Source organism: Somniosus microcephalus, chromosome 9 (genome assembly GCF_052327205.1).
Source record: "Somniosus microcephalus isolate GS21.2 chromosome 9, FLI_Smic_1.0, whole genome shotgun sequence".
Classification (NCBI taxonomy): Eukaryota; Metazoa; Chordata; class Chondrichthyes; order Squaliformes; family Somniosidae; genus Somniosus; species Somniosus microcephalus.
In genome coordinates, this window is record NC_140995.1 from 110859654 (window position 1) to 110879242 (window position 19589).

The window sequence follows — 19589 nt, forward strand, 5'->3', positions numbered from 1 at the left end:
TCAAGCGTCAGCTCATTCTCCTCGAGCAGTCGCTTTTGTGTATCTTCTTTTAATAAACCACACACAAATTTATCTCGTAGCGCCTCTGTCAGTCTCGTTCCAAACTGACAGTACTTTGCTAGCTTACTCAATTCCATTAAATATTCAGCATTGCTTTCATCCTTCAGCTGCCTTCTGCTGTAAAATTTAAATCGTTCCGCTAGCATCAGCGGCGTGGGGTTTAGATGTTTTTTCAGGACAGTAACAATCTCCTCGAACGTCTTATCCGCCGGTTCATCTGGTGATAAAAGGTGTTTCAATTGCCCGTATGTCTTCGCACCCATTAAGTTTAATAATGTTAGTGCTTTCTCTTCATCTGGAATTTTATTTGCTTTACAATAATTTTGTATGCGTTCTACATACATGGCCCAATCTTCGATGTCGCTATCAAAGGTATTAATGTTCCCATGTTTAGTCATCGTTGCAATTTAATTAATTTTTATTTTTATCCAAGATGGCGGCTTCCCGCTCTTGTCTTCGTCCTCCACCTACAAAATGGCGGTTTTCCCGCGCTTGGCGGTCTTCACCCGTCCCCCGACGCTGTCTCCGCTTCACCGCGGCTCTCGCGCCTTCAGTTGCCCCAGACGCTGCGCCTTTTTAGCCCGAATGCGGCCCGGCCCTTATCACCAGCCGCGATCGATGTCCCTGCGCTGCGCCTTTCGGCCCGAATGCGGCCCGGCCCTTATCTCCGGTCGCGATCGATCTCACCGCCCTTATTCCTCCGTCTTCCCTCCCCGTCTGTACAGCCAACGCGGCCGACTTTCTGGTCGCGTCGCTGCCCGGCTTACCCACCACCGAGGAAGAAAGAAGATAGCTGACAGCCGCTGATGGAGGCTTCGAGTTCAGGATGTCTTCTGCACTCTGGTTTCTCGATGTCTGCCGCGCGCCGTGTCTTCCAGCAGGGTGATGAGGGTGGAAACCTCTCTTCGACGTCCGTTCTGTGGACGAAGCCGCCGTGGATATAAACTGCCGCAGGGTAAGAATCGGACTTGTCGCCACTGTTAAGTCTGTGTGTTCTAGTTGTAATTACTAACACAGACTACAAGATTAAAGTTCAACAGGTCTTTACTGGTTGGAGGTCAGGACTATACTAAAATACAATATTACTACACAGTGCTTATATACCGGTGGTCACCACCGGTATTACGTATACAGCGGCCAGAGAAAGTAGTACATCTCTTAAGGTGGAACAGGCTTAAGTTCTCTTAAGGTGGAACAGGTTACATACACCACACACCCCACTCAGTGCTTCCCGCTCCACGCATCCTGTCACATATTCCAGAGATGGTGGTTTTTGCCTCTGAGATAAGTCTTCCATTTTTATAATTTTTTAATCTATCATCTTGTACAAGTGACTGTTGTCAGGATTTTAATTTGGAGGCTGGGAGGAAGTGGGTGGCAGGGAGGTGGGGGGGTGGCGGGTGGGGGGAGGATTGGTGGTTGCTGGATTGCGGTCGGGAAACCTGGAAGATCAGGATTAACATATTGTTTCTCTGTTTCCTCACCTAGCAGCCAGCCAGATTGAGTGGCTCGCTGGCTGTTGGGTGGGTAGGCCTTTGGCACTGGGCTGCAGCCAGATAGCAGAGAGGAGGGAGGGATCAGAGTCCAGGATCGGGGAGGAGAGCCGGAAAGCCTGTGTTGGGAGGGTCGAAGGAGATTGGAGGGATTGGAAGACCATGACCGGGGACAGGGGGGTGCGGTGAGGTATGGTCGGAGCCTGGAATTTTGGGGGGGGCGCGGGTTCGGAAGGCCGGATCGGTGGGCCAGAGTGGGGGGATCGAGGGCCAGGGATCAGAAGGCTGGAGGGGCGGAATCGGAGATTGGAGGCTTCGTTGGGGTGGTCGGAGGCCTCTTGGGGGAGATTGGAGGGAGGTTGGAAGGGTTGGGGGGTGGTTGATCATGGGGTTTGGCGAGGCGGGGACCCTGGATCCTGCAGGTAAGTGGAAAGGCACTTACCTCCTGGATCCAGCAGTCCTCGTCTTCCTTTAGCTGCCGGGTTCCCCGAGGCCAGAGAAACCTGAGTGCCCAGAGTTACATTTAAAATGGTGCTTCCAAATGAGGCACGCAGCCTCATTATAATATTTAAAGTGCCAACCCGCCTCTTGGAAGTTGGTTGACCGCCCGCCTCCCATTCTGCCTCCGTTACAAAAAAGAGAAGTGGGCGGGTTGAGGGTTGGGATTCAGATTTCTACCACTTTAACCTCTTACCTGACCCAAACCTGCCAGTTTTTTGGGGTTAAATGTCCCACCATAGGAATTTTATGCAAATATGAAAACCTGATTGAGGTTTTCAAATTAATAAGGCTCAGGGATGTAGAAGTTCAGTCAGGGCTATATGTATTGGCACAAGACAGAATAATGGGGAGAATTCAAAGAACATATTCAAGCAGGGTGCAGCTGAATGAGAGAGATTGCAGAGACAAGCAGCTTAGATCCCTTCAGGGTAAAATTGGATAAAAATCCTAAAGAGAAACACACTATTTGATACAATTGCGAGGACATCAGGAAGGAAGCCAAGGTGAACCAATGTTCTCCTCCAGCCGAAAGATTCTCCATGCTTCTAGCACACTACCAGATAAATTTATTTTCCTGATGTCTTGCTGTGGCTCTAACACATGCAAAATTGGTCAACACTAACATTAATGCACATGGCTTATGTTTGGACAGCTTGATATTGGTACAGGGGCCATAGATACAAGGTTAAATGTAAGAGATTCAGAAGGGAAAGCAAGAGAAACATATTTACGCAGAGTTGATATGTACCTGTTCCTCTAATAGCATAAGGACATAAGAAATAGAAGGAGGAGTAGGCCATTCGGCCCTTCGAGCCTGCTCCGTCATTCAATAAGATCATGGCTGATCTTCTCCCTCAACTCCACCTCCCCGCACTATCCTCACATCCCTTGGTTCCTTGTTTCATGATATCTACAATGTTTTACTGACCTCTCCAATTTATATTTCGTCAGTGGAAGTACTACAAACCTATTCAGGTTTTCCTGTGATGATTCATTTTCACTTGTTAGTGCAGGTGCCTCAGTATGTGTGTAATACCCACTGGAAATGTTATGTACGATAAGTATGGTTATCAATCTTTAACTTAGACACTGTATTATCATTGTTATAAATCCCTGGGTTAAAGTTGCCATGTGAAAGTACGGCAAGAACTTTTAAGGACACAATGTGACTAAGAGCAGACTTTCCATAATTCTGCACCAGTATCAACTGTTGCAGACAGTGAGGCTGCGCTGTCTCCAGGCAGAAACCCCAGGAGGAAGGGGTGGAGTCGGGTTTTTCGAGCGGGAAAAGCTGCAGAGAGCGACTGGAAGAGGAGAGGGCAGGAGCTCTGAAAAGAGGGCTCAGGAGGCAAATGGCTGCCGCATCCCGTCCCGGGCTTCCAAACTCGGCCGCCGCCCTTCGTATTAGTAGCACTGCATCCTGAACTGGCTGGCTGCAAGTCACCAGTACCGGGGGATCATCGTCTGAACCCAGATCTGCAAGGCAGAGGTCTGGGGAGAGCTGCTTGCCTCGTGCTGATGGGGAGCTACTTGGAAAAGCTGCAGAGAGAGAGAGAGAGAGTCACCAACTCCAGCGGCTGCTGTGTGCTCTGCATCCAGAACTCAAAGTGGGATTCAGTGATCGTGAAGAGAATTCAACGAAGGGGTTCGGAGTCGTAAGTCTTGCAGACATTATACATACCATGAGCTCCAAACTAAGCGTGCCAACGAAAGAGTGCACTCGAATTTGGACACAGGGACAGTCCTTTGAATCCATGTAAATGGAGAATGTATGTTTATTATGCCTAGAGTCATTCTAATGTATGCAAATATCTAATTTAGTTCATTGACCTGTAATCTTCTTATACTGTCTGATGTTAAAACTATAAAGTAAGATAGTTAGAATTAAGCCATTGTAGTAGTGACCTCCTTACTGGACTATAGAATACTGTCTACAACAGAGACCACATCTCACATATATCTAAAGAACCATGAAGGGGTTACATGTGAATTACTGCATGGAACAATGGTGCTTCATCTTGATGGCTCTGCTGCTGTGTGTTGTTCGGCACCAAACAGGGAAGAATCTTTTGTGGAGAGAAAAGTGGGTATATGTTAGTGGCATATCATGGTAACGTCATATCAACATTAGCACTAATGCACATGGCTTAAGTTTGGACAGTTTGATATTGGTACAGGGACCATAGATACAAGATCAAATGGAAGAGATTCAGCAGAGAAAGCAAGAGAAACATCTTTACACAGAGTTGTGAGGCTGTGGAATTCACTTCCAGGATTTGTGGTTGAGGCAGAAACTATGTCAGCATTCAGCATTAGATTGGATAGGTAGATGAAGGAAAAGGGGATGAAAGGATATAGGAACAGGATGGATAAATGTGATTCGGAATACTGCTCATGTTGAGGATAAACATTACCGTGGACTGGTTGGGCCAAATAGCCAGTTTCTTTGTTGTAATTTCCAACTAATTCTATAGGGCTGATTTTAACCCCTTCCATCTGACATGAATGGTGTGGGCGGGGGCGTGGGGTGTGCAAGGTGGAAACGGGGGTTTGCACCGCATTCCTGATGTGTTCCCACCCACACCATTTTTACATACCTGCCTTCAGGCATAGGAAAGCTGCTCACCCCCAGAAGAGTGGGGGCCTAATTTAATTGGCAGTGTAATTTTAACTGTGAGCCCTACTATGGCCTGCAAGGTCTCTGGCCCGTCAGCAACAGCAGGCAGCAGCAAGGTTCCAGGCCCAAGTCAGTGAACAAGTCCACCACGGTCAAATCAGGTTCTTCCAGCAGCTGGCTGATGCATTTCATTTCACCCAACACGACTGCACTCTGCCACCTCATAGTCCACCACTTTGTCCACAACCTTACTGTGCTTTGTAAAACCCAACACAAATCATGAGAGCTGGCTGAAGACAAGTATGTAAAAATGGTGTGGGTGGGAACACGTCAGGAACGCAGCGCAAACCCCCGCTTCCACCTTGTGTGCCTGATCTCACAAGGACGCCCTGGGCCTCCCCTACTCTGGACTTCGCCCCCCAACCCCCCGCCCGTCGGCAGACTGCAAAGCGTCCGCCCCACCCCCCTGCCCATCACAACCTACCTTGCCGGGGACCATTTTTGTGGGTCCCTGGTGGCAGTGACCTTAACCCCCACCAATTTTGACACCAGCCCACCGGCGATGATGTAATTCAGGCCAGCTTCAGAGCTGGGGAATATAAATAAGACCTGGGAATTCTAATCTCCTGGTCCTCACTCTCTGGGGGGCCCATGTGGTTCATCAGCTGCTTCAGCACTTGCTCTTTCAATTCCCGGTAAAATCGGCCATTATGTTTCTGGTGTGATTGGCTGATGATGTTTATTGATTTGCAAGTGATAAAGTATTTGCTTCACCCTAAGCTCAAAATAACCTGTTTTAAACTGTTTTCCTTCTCACCTTCTCCTCGCTGAACTAAAATCAAGACTCATTGCATACTCTATTTTAACTAATTTGTTTTCCTGGATCTCAAAATGATGAGACTCCTTACCTCCTTCAGGTTTAAAAGCCAAGCTTGAAATCACTTCCACTACTTGCTAATGTATCTAATCTTTCCTCTGTTTTTCAGCCATGGTGCTGTTTGGCATTACGGACCTTGGCTGCTTCACTTTTCTTTCACAATGATAAAAACTATATCATAGATTAATTATTATCTATTCTGCATATTTACACAGAAGTACACATTTCACTTTCTCTAAACAGATAAAGTCCAGGGATACATGGGGTACAGAGACAGTCAGTCAGTCCAGAATCTGGATATTGATAGTTTTAATCTGTGTCTGAAAATTTAAGATAATTGTTTAAAAACTAAGTGGACACTCCAGACAGATGTTCATCCAAAAGGAATGAATACATGAAATGAGAAAGGACCAACACTACAAACGAGCAAGCACCCCATAAGATTGTGAGTACAAAACTATTCAGACACGTTTACACATATAAGGGTCCATTCGCTGCTCCATGTGAGTAGTGCTCCCACTGCAAGTGCTGTTAGTTGAAATGATGGTGAAGTGGGGTGGGTGGTGTGTGAGGGGTAATGATGGTGAAGTGGGGTGGGTGGTGTGTGAGGGGCAATGATGGTGTGGTGGGGTGGGTGGTATGTGAGGGGCAATGATGGTGTGGTGGGGTGGGTGGTGTGTGAGGGGTAATGATGGTGAAGTGGGGTGGGTGGTGTGTGAGGGGCAATGATGGTGTGGTGGGGTGGGTGGTGTGTGAGGGGCAATTATGGTGTGGTGGGGTGGGGTGTGTGTGAGTGGCAATGATGGTGTGGGGGGTGTGTGAGGGGCAATGATGGTGTGGTGGGGTGGGGGGTGTGAGGGGCAATGTTAGTGAAGTGGGGTGTGTGAGGGGAAATGATGGTGTGGTGGGGTGGGTGGTGTGTGAGGGGTAATGATGGTGAAGTGGGGTGGGTGGTGTGTGAGAGGCAATGATGGTGAAGTGGGGTGGGTGGTGTGTGAGGCAATGATGGTGAAGTGGAGTGGGTGGTGTGTGAGGGGTAATGATGGTGTGGTGGGGTGGGTGGTGTGTGAGGGGCAATGATGGTGTGGTGGGGTGGGGGGTGTGTGAGGGGCAATGATGGTGTGGTGGGCTGGGGTGTGTGTGAGGGGTAATGATGGTGTGGTGGGGTGGGTGGTGTGTGAGGGGCAATGATGGTGAAGTGGGGTGGGGGGTGTGTGAGGGGCAATGATGGTGTGGTGGGCTGGGGGGTGTGTGAGGGGTAATGATGGTGTGGTGGGGTGGGTGGGGTGTGAGGGGCAAGGATGGTGTGGTGGGGTGGGTGGTGTGTGAGGGGCAATGATGGTGAAGTGGGGTGGGGGGTGTGTGAGGGGCAATGATAGTGAAGTGGGGTGTGTGAGGGGCAATGATGGTGTGGTGGGGTGGGTGGGGTGTGAGGGGCAATGATGGTGAAGTGGGGTGGGGGGTGTGCGAGGGGCAATGATGGTGTGGTGGGGTGTGTGAGGGGTAATGATGGTGAAGTGGGGTGGGGGGTGTGCGAGGGGCAATAATGGTGTGGTGGGGTGGGGGGTGTGTGAGGGGTAATGATGGTAAAGTGGAGTGGGGGGTGTGTGAGGGGCAATGATGGTGTGGTGGGGTGGGTGGTGTGTGAGGGGCAATAATGGTGCAGTGGGGTGAAGTGTGAGAAAGAAAGAAGGACAGAAAGACTTGCATTTACATAGCGCCTTTTACGACCTCGGAACGTCCCAAAGCACTTTACAGCCAATGAAGTACTTTTTGACGTGTGGTTACTGTTATAAGGTCGGAAATTCAGAAACCAATTTGCGCACAGCAAGCACCCACAAACAGCAACGTGATAATGGCAAGATAATCTGTTTTTTTTTATGATGTTGATTGAGGGATAAAAATTGGCCATGACACCAGGGATAACATCCCCAGCTATTCTTCGAAATAGTGCCATGGGATGTTGTGTGTCCACCTAAGAGAGCAGACAGGGCCTTGGTTTAACATCTCATCCGAAAGTCGGCAACTCTGACAGTGCCGCAGTCCCAGAGTACTGGGCAAGAGTGTGTGCTTAGATTTTTGTGCTCATGCCTCTGGAATAGGGGATGAACCCACAACCTTCGTACACAGAGGCAAGAGTGCTACCAACTGAGCCACAGCTGAAACTAAGGGTTAATGGTGGTGTAATGGGGACACAGTGTGAGGGTAATGATGGTGTAATGGGGACACAGTGTGAGGGTAATGATGGTGTAATGGGGACACAGTGTGAGGGTAATGATGGTGTAACGGGGCACAGTGTGAGGGTAATGATGGTGTAATGGGGACACAGTGTGAGGGTAATGATGGTGTAATGGGGCACAGTGTGAGGGTAATGATGGTGTAATGGGGACACAGTGTGAGGGTAATGATGGTGTAATGGGGCACAGTGTGAGGGTAATGATGGTGTAACGGGGCACAGTGTGAGGGTAATGATGGTGTAATGGGGACACAGTGTGAGGGTAATGATGGTGTAATGGGGCACAGTGTGAGGGTATTGATGGTGTAACGGGGCACAGTGTGAGGGTAATGATGGTGTAATGGGGCACAGTGTGAGGGTAATGATGGTGTAATGGGGCACAGTGTGAGGGTAATGATGGTGTAATGGGGCACAGTGTGAGGGTAATGGTGGTGTAATGGGGCACAGTGTGAGGGTAATGGTGGTGTAATGGGGGCACAGTGTGAGGGTAATGGTGGTGTAATGGGGACACAGTGTGAGGGTAATGATGGTGTAATGGGGGCACAGTGTGAGGGTAATGATGGTGTAATGGGGCACAGTGTGAGGGTAATGATGGTGTAATGGGGGCACAGTGTGAGGGTAATGATGGTGTAATGGAGACACAGTGTGAGGGTATTGATGGTGTAATGGGGACACAGTGTAAGGGTAATGATGGTGTAATGGGGCACAGTGTGAGGGTAATGGTGGTGTAATGGGGCACAGTGTGAGGGTAATGATGGTGTAATGGGGACACAGTGTGAGGGTAATGATGGTGTAATGGGGCACAGTGTGAGGGTAATGATGGTGTAATGGGGGCACAGTGTGAGGGTAATGATGGTGTAATGGAGACACAGTGTGAGGGTATTGATGGTGTAATGGGGACACAGTGTAAGGGTAATGATGGTGTAATGGGGCACAGTGTGAGGGTAATGATGGTGTAACGGGGCACAGTGTGAGGGTAATGATGGTGTAATGGGGCACAGTGTGTGGGTAATGATGGTGTAATGGGGCACAGTGTGACGGTAATGATGGTGTGATGGGGCACAGTGTGAGGGTAATGATGGTGTAATGGGGACACAGTGTGAGGGTAATGATGGTGTAACGGGGCACAGTGTGAGGGTAATGATGGTGTAATGGGGACACAGTGTGAGGGTAATGATGGTGTAACGGGGCACAGTGTGAGGGTAATGATGGTGTAATGGGGACACAGTGTGAGGGTAATGATGGTGTAATGGGGACACAGTGTGACGGTAATGATGGTGTGATGGGGCACAGTGTGAGGGTAATGATGGTGTAATGGAGACACAGTGTGAGGGTAATGATGGTGTAATGGGGCACAGTGTGACGGTAATGATGGTGTGATGGGGCACAGTGTGAGGGTAATGATGGTGTAATGGGGACACAGTGTGAGGGTAATGATGGTGTAATGGGGACACAGTGTGAGGGTAATGATGGTGTAACGGTGCTCAGTGTGAGGGTAATGATGGTGTAACGGGGCACAGTGTGAGGGTAATGATGGTGTAATGGGGACACAGTGTGAGGGTAATGATGGTGTAATGGGGACACAGTGTGAGGGTAATGATGGTGTAATGGGGACACAGTGTGAGGGTAATGATGGTGTAATGGGGACACAGTGTGAGGGTAATGATGGTGTAATGGGGACACAGTGTGAGGGTAATGATGGTGTAATGGAGACACAGTGTGAGGGTAATGATGGTGTAATGGGGACACAGTGTGAGGGTAATGATGGTGTAATGGGGACACAGTGTGAGGGTAATGATGGTGTAATGGGGACACAGTGTGAGGGTAATGGTGGTGTAATGGGGACACAGTGTGAGGGTAATGATGGTGTAATGGGGACACAGTGTGAGGGTAATGATGGTGTAATGGCGACACAGTGTGAGGGTAATGATGGTGTAATGGGGACACAGTGTGAGGGTAATGATGGTGTAATGGGGACACAGTGTGAGGGTAATGATGGTGTAATGGAGACACAGTGTGAGGGTAATGATGGTGTAATGGGGACACAGTGTGAGGGTAATGGTGGTGTAATGGAGACACAGTGTGAGGGTAATGATGGTGTAATGGGGACACAGTGTGAGGGTAATGATGGTGTAATGGGGACACAGTGTGAGGGTAATGATGGTGTAATGGAGACACAGTGTGAGGGTAATGATGGTGTAATGGGGACACAGTGTGAGGGTAATGATGGTGTAATGGGGGCACAGTGTGAGGGTAATGATGGTGTAATGGAGACACAGTGTGAGGGTAATGATGGTGTAATGGGGACACAGTGTGAGGTAATGATGGTGTAATGGGGGCACAGTGTGAGGGTAATGATGGTGTAATGGAGACACAGTGTGAGGGTAATGATGGTGTAATGGGGACACAGTGTGAGGGTAATGATGGTGTAATGGGGCACAGTGTGAGGGTAATGATGGTGTAATGGGGCACAGTGTGTGGGTAATGATGGTGTAATGGGGACACAGTGTGAGGGTAATGATGGTGTAATGGGGACACAGTGTGAGGGTAATGATGGTGTAATGGAGACACAGTGTGAGGGTAATGATGGTGTAATGGGGACACAGTGTGAGGGTAATGATGGTGTAATGGGGCACAGTGTGAGGGTAATGATGGTGTAATGGGGGCACAGTGTGAGGGTAATGATGGTGTAATGGGGCACAGTGTGAGGGTAATGGTGGTGTAATGGGGACACAGTGTGAGGGTAATGATGGTGTAATGGGGACACAGTGTGAGGGTAATGATGGTGTAATGGAGACACAGTGTGAGGGTAATGATGGTGTAATGGGGGCACAGTGTGAGGGTAATGATGGTGTAATGGGGCACAGTGTGAGGGTAATGATGGTGTAACGGGGCACAGTGTGAGGGTAATGATGGTGTAATGGGGCACAGTGTGAGGGTAATGATGGTGTAACGGGGCACAGTGTGAGGGTAATGATGGTGTAATGGGGCACAGTGTGAGGGTAATGATGGTGTAACGGGCACAGTGTGAGGGTAATGATGGTGTAATGGGGCACAGTGTGAGGGTAATGATGGTGTAATGGGGCACAGTGTGAGGGTAATGATGGTGTAATGGGGCACAGTGTGAGGGTAATGATGGTGTAATGGGGACACAGTGTGAGGGTAATGATGGTGTAACGGGGACACAGTGTGAGGGTAATGATGGTGTAATGGGGGAAACAGTGTGAGGGTAATGACGGTGTAATGGGGCACAGTGTGAGGGTAATGATGGTGTAATGGGGACACAGTGTGTGGGTAATGATGGTGTAACGGGGCACAGTGTGAGGGTAATGATGGTGTAATGGGGACACAGTGTGAGGGTAATGATGGTGTAATGGGGCACAGTGTGAGGGTAATGATGGTGTAATGGGGCACAGTGTGACGGTAATGATGGTGTGAAGGGGCACAGTGTGAGGGTAATGATGGTGTAACGGGGCACAGTGTGAGGGTAATGATGGTGTAATGGGGCACAGTGTGAGGGTAATGATGGTGTAACAGGGCACAGTGTGAGGGTAATGATGGTGTAATGGGGACACAGTGTGAGGGTAATGATGGTGTAATGGGGCACAGTGTGACGGTAATGATGGTGTAATGGGGCACAGTGTGAGGGTAATGATGGTGTAACGGGGCACAGTGTGAGGGTAATGATGGTGTAATGGGGCACAGTGTGAGGGTAATGTTGGTGTAATGGCGCACAGTGTGACGGTAATGATGGTGTAATGGGGCACAGTGTGAGGGTAATGATGGTGTAACGGGGCACAGTGTGAGGGTAATGATGGTGTAATGGGGCACAGTGTGAGGGTAATGATGGTGTAATGGGGCACAGTGTGACGGTAATGATGGTGTAATGGGGCACAGTGTGAGGGTAATGATGGTATAACGGGGCACAGTGTGAGGGTAATGATGGTGTAAAGGGGCACAGTGTGAGGGTAATGATGGTGTAACGGTGCTCAGTGTGAGGGTAATGATGGTGTAACGGGGACACAGTGTGAGGGGTAATGATGGTGTAATGGGGCACAGCGTGAGGGTAATGATGGTGTAATGGGGCACAGTGTGAGGGTATTGATGGTGTAATGGGGCACAGTGTGAGGGTAATGATGGTGTAAACGGGGCACAGTGTGAGGGTAATGATGGTGTAATGGGGACACAGTGTGTGGGTAATGATGGTGTAATGGGGACACAGTGTGAGGGTAATGATGGTGTAATGGGGACACAGTGTGAGGGTAATGATGGTGTAACGGGGCACAGTGTGACGGTAATGATGGTGTAATGGGGCACAGTGTGAGGGTAATGATGGTGTAACGGGGCACTGTGTGAGGGTAATGATGGTGTAATGGGGCACAGTGTGAGGGTAATGATGGTGTAATGGGGCACAGTGTGAGGGTAATGATGGTGTAATGGGGACACAGTGTAAGGGTAATGATGGTGTAACGGGGGACACAGTGTGAGGGTAATGATGGTGTAATGGGGACACAGTGTGAGGGTAATGATGGTGTAACGGGGCACAGTGTGAGGGTAATGATGGTGTAATGGGGGACACAGTGTGAGGGTAATGATGGTGTAATGGGGCACAGTGTGAGGGTAATGATGGTGTAATGGGGACACAGTGTGTGAGTAATGATGGTGTAATGGGGCACAGTGTGAGGGTAATGATGGTGTAACGGGACACAGTGTGAGGGTAATGATGGTGTAATGGGGACACAGTGTGAGGGTAATGATGGTGTAACGGGCACAGTGTGTGGGTAATGATGGTGTAATGGGGCACAGTGTGAGGGTAATGATGGTGTAATGGGGACACAGTGTGAGGGTATTGATGGTGTAATGGGGCACAGTGTGAGGGTAATGATGGTGTAATGGGGACACAGTGTGAGGGTAATGATGGTGTAACGGGGCACAGTGTGAGGGTAATGATGGTGTAATGGGGACACAGTGTGAGGGTATTGATGGTGTAATGGGGCACAGTGTGAGGGTAATGATGGTGTAACGGGGCACAGTGTGAGGGTAATGATGGTGTAATGGGGACACAGTGTGAGGGTAATGATGGTGTAATGGGGACACAGTGTGAGGGTAATGATGGTGTAACGGGACACAGTGTGAGGGTAATGATGGTGTAATGGGGACACAGTGTGAGGGTAATTATGGTGTAACGGGGCACAGTGTGAGGGTAATGATGGTGTAATGGGGCACAGTGTGAGGGTAATGATGGTGTAATGGGGCACAGTGTGTGGGTAATGATGGTGTAATGGGGACACAGTGTGAGGGTAATGATGGTGTAAGGGGACACAGTGTGAGGGTAATGATGGTGTAATGGGGGACACAGTGTGAGGGTAATGATGGTGTAATGGGGCACAGTGTGAGGGTAATGATGGTGTAATGGGGACACAGTGTGTGGGTAATGATGGTGTAATGGGGCACAGTGTGAGGGTAATGATGGTGTAATGGGGACACAGTGTGTGGGTAATGATGGTGTAATGGGGCACAGTGTGAGGGTAATGATGGTGTAATGGGGCACAGTGTGAGGGTAATGATGGTGTAATGGTAACACAGTGTGAGGTTAATGATGGTGTAACGGGGCACAGTGTGAGGGTAATGATGGTGTAATGGGGCACAGTGTGACGGTAATGATGGTGTGATGGGGCACAGTGTGAGGGTAATGATGGTGTAATGGGGCACAGTGTGAGGGTAATGATGGTGTAATGGGGCACAGTGTGAGGGTAATGATGGTGTAATGGGGCACAGTGTGACGGTAATGATGGTGTAACGGGGCACAGTGTGAGGGTAATGATGGTGTAACGGGGCACAGTGTGAGGGTAATGATGGTGTAAAGGGGCACAGTGTGAGGGTAATGATGGTGTAACGGGGCACAGTGTGAGGGTAATGATGGTGTAATGGGGACACAGTGTGTAGGTAATGATGGTGTAATGGGGATACAGTGTGAGGGGTAATGATGGTGTAATGGGGACACAGTGTGAGGGTAATGATGGTGTAATGGGGCACAGTGTGAGGGTAATGATGGTGTAATGGGGCACAGTGTGAGGGTATTGATGGTGTAATGGGGCACAGTGTGAGGGTAATGATGGTGTAACGGGGCACAGTGTGAGGGTAATGATGGTGTAATGGGGACACAGTGTGTGGGTAATGATGGTGTAATGGGGACACAGTGTGAGGGTAATGATGGTGTAATGCGGACACAGTGTGAGGGTAATGATGGTGTAACGGGGCACAGTGTGACGGTAATGATGGTGTAATGGGGCACAGTGTGAGGGTAATGATGGTGTAACGGGGCACAGTGTGAGGGTAATGATGGTGTAATGGGGCACAGTGTGAGGGTAATGATGGTGTAATGGGGCACAGTGTGAGGGTAATGATGGTGTAATGGGGACACAGTGTAAGGGTAATGATGGTGTAACGGGGACACAGTGTGAGGGTAATGATGGTGTAATGGGGACACAGTGTGAGGGTAATGATGGTGTAACGGGGCACAGTGTGAGGGTAATGATGGTGTAATGGGGACACAGTGTGAGGGTAATGATGGTGTAATGGGGCACAGTGTGAGGGTAATGATGGTGTAATGGGGACACAGTGTGTGAGTAATGATGGTGTAATGGGGCACAGTGTGAGGGTAATCATGGTGTAACGGGACACAGTGTGAGGGTAATGATGGTGTAATGGGGACACAGTGTGAGGGTAATGATGGTGTAACGGGGCACAGTGTGTGGGTAATGATGGTGTAATGGGGCACAGTGTGAGGGTAATGCTGGTGTAATGGGGACACAGTGTGAGAGTATTGATGGTGTAAAGGGGCACAGTGTGAGGGTAATGATGGTGTAATGGGGACACAGTGTGAGGGTAATGATGGTGTAACGGGGCACAGTGTGAGGGTAATGATGGTGTAATGGGGACACAGTGTGAGGGTATTGATGGTGTAATGGGGCACAGTGTGAGGGTAATGATGGTGTAACGGGGCACAGTGTGAGGGTAATGATGGTGTAATGGGGACACAGTGTGAGGGTAATGATGGTGTAATGGGGACACAGTGTGAGGGTAATGATGGTGTAACGGGACACAGTGTGAGGGTAATGATGGTGTAATGGGGACACAGTGTGAGGGTAATTATGGTGTAACGGGGCACAGTGTGTGAGGGTAATGATGGTGTAATGGGGCACAGTGTGAGGGTAATGATGGTGTAATGGGGCACAGTGTGTGGGTAATGATGGTGTAATGGGGACACAGTGTGAGGGTAATGATGGTGTAAGGGGACACAGTGTGAGGGTAATGATGGTGTAATGGGGACACAGTGTGAGGGTAATGATGGTGTAATGGGGCACAGTGTGAGGGTAATGATGGTGTAATGGGGACACAGTGTGTGGGTAATGATGGTGTAATGGGGCACAGTGTGAGGGTAATGATGGTGTAATGGGGACACAGTGTGTGGGTAATGATGGTGTAATGGGGCACAGTGTGAGGGTAATGATGGTGTAATGGGGCACAGTGTGAGGGTAATGATGGTGTAATGGGGACACAGTGTGAGGGTAATGATGGTGTAACGGGGCACAGTGTGAGGGTAATGATGGTGTAATGGGGCACAGTGTGACGGTAATGATGGTGTGATGGGGCACAGTGTGAGGGTAATGATGGTGTAATGGGGCACAGTGTGAGGGTAATGATGGTGTAATGGGGCACAGTGTGAGGGTAATGATGGTGTAATGGGGCACAGTGTGACGGTAATGATGGTGTAACGGGGCACAGTGTGAGGGTAATGATGGTGTAACGGGGCACAGTGTGAGGGTAATGATGGTGTAAAGGGGCACAGTGTGAGGGTAATGATGGTGTAACGGGGCACAGTGTGAGGGTAATGATGGTGTAATGGGGACACAGTGTGTGGGTAATGATGGTGTAATGGGGACACAGTGTGAGGGTAATGATGGTGTAATGGGGACACAGTGTGAGGGTAATGATGGTGTAATGGTGCACAGTGTGAGGGTAATGATGGTGTAATGGGGACACAGTGTGAGGGTAATGATGGTGTAATGGGGCACAGTGTGTGGGTAATGATGGTGTAATGGGGACACAGTGTGAGGGTAATGATGGTGTAATGGGGACACAGTGTGTGGGTAATGATGGTGTATTGGGGACACAGTGTGAGGGTAATGATGGTGTAATGGGAACACAGTGTGAGGGTAATGATGGTGTAACGGGGCACAGTGTGACGGTAATGATGGTGTAATGGGGCACAGTGTGAGGGTAATGATGGTGTAATGGGGCACAGTGTGAGGGTAATGATGGTGTAATGGGGCACAGTGTGAGGGTAATGATGGTGTAATGGGGACACAGTGTGAGGGTAATGATGGTGTAATGGGGCACAGTGTGAGGGTAATGATGGTGTAATGGGGACACAGTGTGAGGGTAATGATGGTGTAATGGGGCACAGTGTGAGGGTAATGATGGTGTAATGGGGACACAGTGTGTGGGTAGTGATGGTGTAATGGGGCACAGTGTGAGGGTAATGATGTTGTAACGGGGCACAGTGTGAGGGTAATGATGGTGTAATGGGGACACAGTGTGAGGGTAATGATGGTGTAACGGGGCACAGTGTGTGGGTAATGATGGTGTAATGGGGACACAGTTGTGAGGGTAATGATGTGTAATGGGGACACAGTGTGAGGGTAATGATGGTGTAATGGGGCACAGTGTGAGGGTAATGATGGTGTAACGGGGCACAGTGTGAGGATAATGATGGTGTAATGGGGCACAGTGTGAGGGTAATGATGGTGTAATGGGGCACAGTGTGTGGGTAATGATGGTGTAATGGGGACACAGTGTGTGGGTAATGATGGTGTAACGGGGACACAGTGTGAGAGTAATGATGGTGTAACGGGGCACCAGTGTGAGGGTAATGATGGTGTAATGGGGCACAGTGTGAGGGTAATGATGGTGTAATGGGGACACAGTGTGTGGGTAATGATGGTGTAATGGGGCACAGTGTGAGGGTAATGATGGTGTAATGGGGCACAGTGTGAGGGTAATGATGGTGTAATGGGGACACAGTGTGAGGGTAATGATGGTGTAACGGGGCACAGTGTGAGGGTAATGATGGTGTAATGGGGCACAGTGTGACGGTAATGATGGTGTGATGGGGCACAGTGTGAGGGTAATGATGGTGTAATGGGGGCACAGTGTGAGGGTAATGATGGTGTAATGGGGCACAGTGTGAGGGTAATGATGGTGTAATGGGGCACAGTGTGACGGTAATGATGGTGTAACGGGGCACAGTGTGAGGGTAATGATGGTGTAACGGGGCACAGTGTGAGGGTAATGATGGTGTAAAGGGGCACAATGTGAGGGTAATGATGGTGTAACGGGGCACAGTGTGAGGGTAATGATGGTGTAATGGGGACACAGTGTGTGGGTAATGATGGTGTAATGGGGACACAGTGTGAGGGTAATGATGGTGTAAAGGGGCACAGTGTGAGGGTAATGATGGTGTAATGGGGACACAGTGTGAGGGTAATGATGGTGTAACGGGGCACAGTGTGAGGGTAATGATGGTGTAATGGGGACACAGTGTGAGGGTATTGATGGTGTAATGGGGCACAGTGTGAGGGTAATGATGGTGTAACGGGGCACAGTGTGAGGGTAATGATGGTGTAATGGGGACACAGTGTGAGGGTAATGATGGTGTAATGGGGACACAGTGTGAGGGTAATGATGGTGTAATGGGGCACAGTGTGAGGGTAATGATGGTGTAATGGGGACACAGTGTGAGGGTAATGATGGTGTAACGGGGCACAGTGTGAGGGTAATGATGGTGTAATGGGGCACAGTGTGACGGTAATGATGTGTGATGGGGCACAGTGTGAGGGTAATGATGGTGTAATGGGGCACAGTGTGAGGGTAATGATGGTGTAATGGGGCACAGTGTGAGGGTAATGATGGTGTAATGGGGCACAGTGTGACGGTAATGATGGTGTAACGGGGCACAGTGTGAGGGTAATGATGGTGTAACGGGGCACAGTGTGAGGGTAATGATGGTGTAAAGGGGCACAGTGTGAGGGTAATGATGGTGTAACGGGGCACAGTGTGAGGGTAATGATGGTGTAATGGGGACACAGTGTGTGGGTAATGATGGTGTAATGGGGACACAGTGTGAGGGTAATGATGGTGTAATGGGGACACAGTGTGAGGGTAATGATGGTGTAATGGTGCACAGTGTGAGGGTAATGATGGTGTAATGGGGACACAGTGTGAGGGTAATGATGGTGTAATGGGGCACAGTGTGTGGGGTAATGATGGTGTAATGGGGACACAGTGTGAGGGTAATGATGGTGTAATGGGGACACAGTGTGTGGGTAATGATGGTGTATTGGGGACACAGTGTGAGGGTAATGATGGTGTAATGGGAACACAGTGTGAGGGTAATGATGGTGTAACGGGGCACAGTGTGACGGTAATGATGGTGTAATGGGGCACAGTGTGAGGGTAATGATGGTGTAATGGGGCACAGTGTGAGGGTAATGATGGTGTAATGGGGCACAGTGTGAGGGTAATGATGGTGTAATGGGGACACAGTGTGAGGGTAATGATGGTGTAATGGGGCACAGTGTGAGGGGTAATTATGGTGTAATGGGGACACAGTGTGAGGGTAATGATGGTGTAATGGGGCACAGTGTGAGGGTAATGATGGTGTAATGGGGACACAGTGTGTGGGTAGTGATGGTGTAATGGGGCACAGTGTGAGGGTAATGATGGTGTAACGGGGCACAGTGTGAGGGTAATGATGGTGTAATGGGGGACACAGTGTGAGGGTAATGATGGTGTAACGGGGCACAGTGTGTGGGTAATGATGGTGTGATGGGGACACAGTGTGAGGGTAATGATGGTGTAATGGGGACACAGTGTGAGGGTAATGATGGTGTAATGGGGCACAGTGTGAGGGTAATGATGGTGTAACGGGGCACAGTGTGAGGATAATGATGGTGTAATGGGGCACAGTGTGAGGGTAATGATGGTGTAATGGGGCACAGTGTGTGGGTAATGATGGTGTAATGGGGACACAGTGTGTGGGTAATGATGGTGTAACGGGGACACAGTGTGAGAGTAATGATGGTGTAACGGGGCACAGTGTGAGGGTAATGATGGTGTAATGGGGCACAGTGTGAGGGTAATGATGGTGTAATGGGGACACAGTGTGTGGGTAATGATGGTGTAATGGGGCACAGTGTGAGGGTAATGATGGTGTAATGGGGCACAGTGTGAGGGTAATGATGGTGTAATGGGGACACAGTGTGAGGGTAATGATGGTGTAACGGGGCACAGTGTGAGGGTAATGATGGTGTAATGGGGCACAGTGTGACGGTAATGATGGTGTGATGGGGCACAGTGTGAGGGTAATGATGGTGTAATGGGGCACAGTGTGAGGGTAATGATGGTGTAATGGGGCACAGTGTGAGGGTAATGATGGTGTAATGGGGCACAGTGTGACGGTAATGATGGTGTAACGGGGCACAGTGTGAGGGTAATGATGGTGTAACGGGGCACAGTGTGAGGGTAATGATGGTGTAAAGGGGCACAGTGTGAGGGTAATGATGGTGTAACGGGGCACAGTGTGAGGGTAATGATGGTGTAATGGGGACACAGTGTGTGGGTAATGATGGTGTAATGGGGACACAGTGTGAGGGTAATGATGGTGTAATGGGGACACAGTGTGAGGGTAATGATGGTGTAATGGTGCACAGTGTGAGGGTAATGATGGTGTAATGGGGACAC

At 49.5% G+C, this 19589-nt stretch overlaps 1 pseudogene; it reads left to right on the plus strand.

Moving 5' to 3' along the window:
- Nucleotides 1-1938: 1938 nt before the first annotated feature.
- LOC147112597 (repulsive guidance molecule A-like) overlaps nucleotides 1939-19589 on the plus strand; it is a 79819-nt pseudogene continuing 62168 nt past the window's right edge.